Genomic DNA, 6401 nt, shown 5'->3' with positions numbered 1-6401 from the left:
TAAACATTTCGTGGTCCGATCTTATACAAGCTCTTTGTATAGGATACCCCTACTCGCATGTCTCTATATGAATGATAGGATCAGACTTTTGTAGCACTTTACAACACTTGTAACATCTACAAAGCGGGTCGTATCCGTAGTGTCACCAAGATAAGGTTTCCCTCCTTTATCCATATACTATAGACCATTTAGGTTATCACTTAAGGCATGATCCACTTGTATGTCTTCACATACATGCTTAAGTTACAACGATAACCAGGGATCTTAGTTTATTGGTTTGTGGTTAATGCAACTAAAATATCTCATATTTCATAGACAATAGTGAAGAAAATATCCCATATTATTACATCACAAATGTTTGTTCATACACGTGTTTACAAACTATAGGACCCTATGAGATTTAGAGCATCAACCCCAACAGACAACGACAGCGAACCACGACGACCAAATGGACAGAACGACGCATGGCATAGATCTGGGCACTGGCGGCTTCCCAAGACTTCTGATGCAAGACAAATCTGGCAGTGTAGCGTGGCTGATGAAGAGGCCGACTGTCGAGGGTGGCGGAGTGAGACGAGGGTTTAAAAAAGGGTGGGGAGAGGGGGGGGTTCTCTCACCCGCGTCTAGAGGGAAAAGAGAAAAGAAAATTTTCTGTTTTTTTTTTAACAAAAAAAAACTCATTTTTCATTAAATAAAACCCTAACCTTCTAATCTATGAATATAACAAAAAAAATTCTTTTCCTTTTTTAATTTGAAAATCTCCTCCCCTTTATTATTATTTTTCCCCTTTTTTCTTTCCAAATTATTTTCCTTTTTAAAATTTCAAATTCAAAATAAAATATATCCTTAACAAATAATCTTTTTCCAAATTAACTCAAAATCCTTAATTAATTAGGCCTAAAAAAATGAGCCCAAAATCTTAATTTTTTTCTCAAAATCCCTCCAATATAATTTCAAATATTCAACCACTTAAATAAAATTAAATTACTTTATTACAATAATCCAATTCAACCACAACCCAAACGTAACTACAATTAACTTAAAATAATTAAATTATAACTAATTTAGCAAATTACTTAAATCTCGAATTCCAATCTATCTAAACAATTCAAAAGAATCCAATAAGAATTTATATGATAATTCAAAGTGTTGCAAGTAGAGGTATCTGATCTAATGAGTTTGTATAAGACTGAACCGCAAAATCAATATCTCTTTATAACTCTGTTGACTGAAGAGATTAATATTTCACAAGATTATCAGGTATAACTTGATCTTAATCCTTAGTTAGTTATGAACTTCTGCCTCTAAGGACTCATCCTTTGGTTTGCATGGGAGAGAGTGACTCAATTCACCAACTTCAATAAGCATACCATTTGGAGGACTTGATCAAGTGGGGAGCTAGGAATATAACTTCACAAGATGGAATTCACGTATTCTCGTATAAGGTAAGTAGATGAGTAGTTCTCTCTGAAGTACTAACTCTAGGACTTGAACAACAGGACCTTACTCTCTCATTAGCCTGAGAGGAATTCGATTTATGGTTAGACCATAAAACAAATTGTTCATTAGAGGGTGAGTAGTACTTAAGAATACAGAGGTAATTACGAGGGTAAAACAAACATTTGACCTAGGTATTATGAACAACTTGTGAAGGATCGTTATATGTGTAATGGTTATATACATGGACCCAACATGTTCTACAATGCATAAGAGTGCAACTACGGGTCTATAGTAGATTGCGCCATATCTAATGAATGTTGGTTAATTTATTAAAGAGTTCAATTAATTTATCTTGAATCATTGGAGCTTATAATCTATAGGTTCATTAAGTCCCCTTAATAACTCACAATAGATTTTCATGGACGAAAAGTTTTCAAAGAATAGTTTGAAAACATATGTTAAATGTCTATCATACAATTAATATAACATATTAGAAACATTATAATATATAAATAATTTTGAATAAGGTTCAAAATTAAACATATAATATGAGAGATTTAAGGTATTTGAATATGATTCGAATAATAAAACCAGTTAAAATTTAATATGAATGAGATTCATATTAAAACTATAGGTCACGAGAGAATTATATATTTAAATATAACTCAAATATTCGTATAATTAAATATAAGATATTTAATTAAATAATTATATAGATTAAATAAATATCACTCCCCTTGACAAAGGGGAGTGGGAGAGTGGAGAATGGAGAGTGGAGAGTGGGGAGTGGGGAGTGGGGAGTTACACTCCCTTTCTCTCTTTAAATACAACCTCTCTCCATTATTCTCTCCCAATTTTTAGTAAGAAAGACTATTCGAAAAAAAATATATATATATATTCTCCCTCTCATTTTCCTTACCCTTTCAGAAGGGACTCCCACAAGTCGGTACTTGCCTAAGTCATAGCGAGAAAGTCCTTTTGGAGGTATTCCCACATATGAGGAGGAGTTTGATTCGCTGGAGAAAAGAGTCATTTCTACAAAGGTAATCTCTTCTTCCCTTTCATTGCTTAACCATTGAAATTACAAGTTTTTATGATTTTGTAATTTACTATTTTATGTTTTTCTAAATTTTATATCTAAAAAAGACGATCAAGCGTTTCCATTGGGAATTCGATTCTTGCACCAATCTTGTCGCAAAGGTAAAATCCATCTCCAATTGCTCCCCAATCGTCTACTACTCTAAAGATCCTCTGAGGTACTACTTTGGCCTCTCTCTCAGCCCCAAGATCCCAAGGTTCAATAAACTAATTTGAATAGAAGAGATGAGGTTTAAATAGGATGGAATTGTCATAACGTCGTGATACTATAAGGCAACACAGTGACGTTGTTGAAGAAACAGTAACCTACACGTGTGAAAATGTGTAGCCCCATGACGCTATGTAGTCTATCAACAAAATTTAAATTCAAAATATAAAAATCGTCCATAATATCTATGAAAATGAGCAACAAACAATTTAAGATCCATTTGATAATGTTTCCATATCCTGTTTTCAATTTCCCATTTCTTGTTTCTTGTTTCCTATTTCTTTTTTTTAAGAACAATAAACAAGAATATTTTTTATAACTATTCATATTTCTTATTTCTTGAAAAAAAAAAGAAACAAGAACATAAAATTGTTTGATAACTATTTCTTGTTTCTCATTTCTTGTATATTTTCCCTTACATTTTTTTTTTTCATATTTTATAGTTTAAATATAATCAAATTATATAAAATAAAAAATAAGCAATTTTTATACTATTAAAATTTATTTCGAATGAGAATAAATATTCGAAATAAATATTTTTCCTATTGGTGTAACCTTTGACAAAAATAACTTGGACTATTTCAAACATTTTAAACATTAATACTAATTTAAGTTTGTTTGCTATATTTGCAACTAGCCATATTTTGTAATCAAAGATGAAAAAGATAATTTAACATCACCCTTCAAAAAATGAGAAAATTGTTGTGAATTTGAAGAGAAAAACGAGACACAACGGAATACGGATACCCAAAAAAAATATAATATTGAAATAATATATATAAATAAATAAAATAACTAAATAAATAAATTTGGAATACATAAGGAAAATTATAGAAAATAGAAAATTTCTCCAAATATCTCCACTTTCTCCAAAATTCATGGAATTTCAACCAATGTATGTGTATCTACAAAATCCACAAATTACCATTTATTTATAAGAAATTTTGGCATGTAGGAAGTGGCACACATGGACACTATGCATAGGTGGTTGAATGATACTTGCCCAACACATATGGTAATGAAAAAATGGTACTTGGCATTGGACATTATGCATGACACTAATAGGCATCTATTATTATTATAATATTATAATAATCTCCCTTAAATGCCCATTATATATATGAAATATGCCTCATTAAAATCTTACTAAGAAAAAAGCCCATGGAAAAAAAGGAAAAAAAGTACATATTTAATATAATTTATACTTTTAAAATAATATATTTGCTCCCCCTCATAAAAACATCACTTAAGATCTCTGAGTTGCTACATTCCAATGTTGTGCACCAATTTTTTAAAGGTTGTGGTAGGTAATGTTTTTGTAAATAAGTCTGCCAAGTTATCTTTCAAACAAATTTGTTGTACAGTGACGTCGCCATTTTCTTTAAGATTATGAGTGAAGAAAAGCTTCAGTGAAATATTTTTTGTTCTATCTTCTTTAATATATCATCCTTTTATTTGTGACATGCATGTTGTGTTGTCTTCGTATAATAAGTTGGAAGATTTTTAGTATAATACAAATCACATGTTTCACGAATGTACTGAGTCATTGATCTTAGTCATACATATTCTCGATTAGCCTTGTGAATTGCAGAGTATTTTAGGATGATTTGAAGAAGTGGCTGTTATAGTTTGTTTCACTAATCACCATGATATAGCAACTCCTCCACATGTGAATAGATAATCTATTTGAGATTTAGCTTTGTGTGAATCACTTAGACATCCAGAATCTGCATAACCAACTAGATTAAAATTTGATTATTTGAATAAAACAAACTCATTTCAATCATTCCTCGAAGATAAAGGAGTATATACTTAATTCCATTCCAATGTCTTTTAGTTGGAGAAGAATTGCAGTTGGAGTAACTACTTGTTTCATGGCTTTCATTTGAGCTTTAGATCCCGAATCTCTATAAATGTGTATGACTGGTTAAGGTGACCTACTTTCTTTGTATGGCACCGCAAGTTAAGGTACTCTAGATTTGTTATAGCACCACCATTTCACAATATACATTGTCTAGGAAAGAAAATACCAGGATAGAAGAATGAACTATTACAATTAACTCCTCTTAAGAACTCTTTTACCAGGAAATAGAATAAATGAAAGATTATAAACTAACTCTTAAAGAAAGAGAAAATACAATGATCAAGCATAAAAGGACCAAGAGAAAATACAACGATCAAGCATAAAAGGACCAACTGGTTTCTTTCTTTCTAGAGTAGAGTTATCTTGCTCGTAGCTCCTTATTTATATAAAAAGGGATGAAGGATGAAATAAAAAATCATAAGCAAGTCTTGAGGAGTAAAGAACCACCGTTAAATGGTTCTACGCCAAGTGCAATCGCTTGTCCTTCCTCCTATGATCCCTAAGCAGATCAAGCTTCCTTAAAAATACTAAGCCTACCTATTTAAGAGAACAGGGACTCACTAAAATGGTATTCATTCTCCTTTAGAGATTATATAATATACTCGACTATAAGGAGAGGAGAGCTGTAAACTGACCCCCTCCAGGAACTGTGGAAATTTACTGAGAGATATAAGTAAAAGAAATTTCCATCCAAGATTTAATAGTTGATCTATTCTTAGTTGGGGTAAAATCCATCTTAACAAGATACATAAATGCACCAATTTCACTAAGATATGGTACTTTAGGACCAAGAAGTTCTTTATTATCATCTTGAGGTCGAATATATCTTTCTTAACATCTCGTGAACCAACTTCCATTGAAATGTTCAATGGATGTGCATTGTCCATATAAAATATTTTCAAAACTTTTCCTATGTAAGTTGACTGATGAATAAATATTCTATATGCTAAATGCTCAAATTACAAGCTAAGACAATATTTTATTTTTTTCGAGATCTTTCATCTCAAATTCTTTTTTAAGATATTCTATTGCCTTTGAAATCTCTTCAGCAGTTCCAATTATATTTAAATCATCAACATATACAGTTATAATAGCAAATTATGGCGATGATTTCTTTATAGAAACACATGGATATATTGGATTGTTTTGATATCCTTCTTTCAACAAATATCCGCTCGGGTGATTGTACCACATTCATCCTAATTGTTTCAATCCATATAGCGATCTCTGTAACTTTATTGAATACAATTCCCAGGAATTTAACTTATATGTTTCAAGTACTTTAAATCCTTTTGGGATTCTCATATAAATATCACTATCAAAAGATCCATATAAATACCTTGTGACTACATCCATAAGATGCATGTACAGATTTTCATACATAGTTAGAACAATTAAATATCTTAATGTAATTGCATCCACCACCGAAGAATATGTTTCCTCATAATCAATACCAGGTCTTTGTGAAAACCTTGTGCAACTAGTCCTGCTTTATATCTTGTAACCTCATTATTTTCATTTCTTTTCTTCACAAATACCCATTTGTATCCCATAAGTTTGACACCTTCTGGTTTTTGGACTACTGGTCCCAAAAAACCTAAGATTTTGAAAGTGAGTTTAATTCTACCTCGATTGCTTCTTTCCACCGAAGCCAATCTTTTATATATCAACATTATTCAATAGAATTTAGTTTAGTATCCTCATTTTCAGATATAATATCAAGAGCAACATTATATGCAAAAATATTGTTAATAACTATATTAGTTCAGTTCCATTTTTTTCCTGTCATGA

This window comes from Benincasa hispida, chromosome 3, assembly GCF_027475165.1.
Source record: "Benincasa hispida cultivar pf3 chromosome 3, pf3_genome.v1.1, whole genome shotgun sequence".
NCBI classification, from domain to species: Eukaryota; Viridiplantae; Streptophyta; class Magnoliopsida; order Cucurbitales; family Cucurbitaceae; genus Benincasa; species Benincasa hispida.
The sequence above is the reverse complement of the archived record's forward strand: the minus strand, read 5'-3'. Positions refer to the sequence as shown.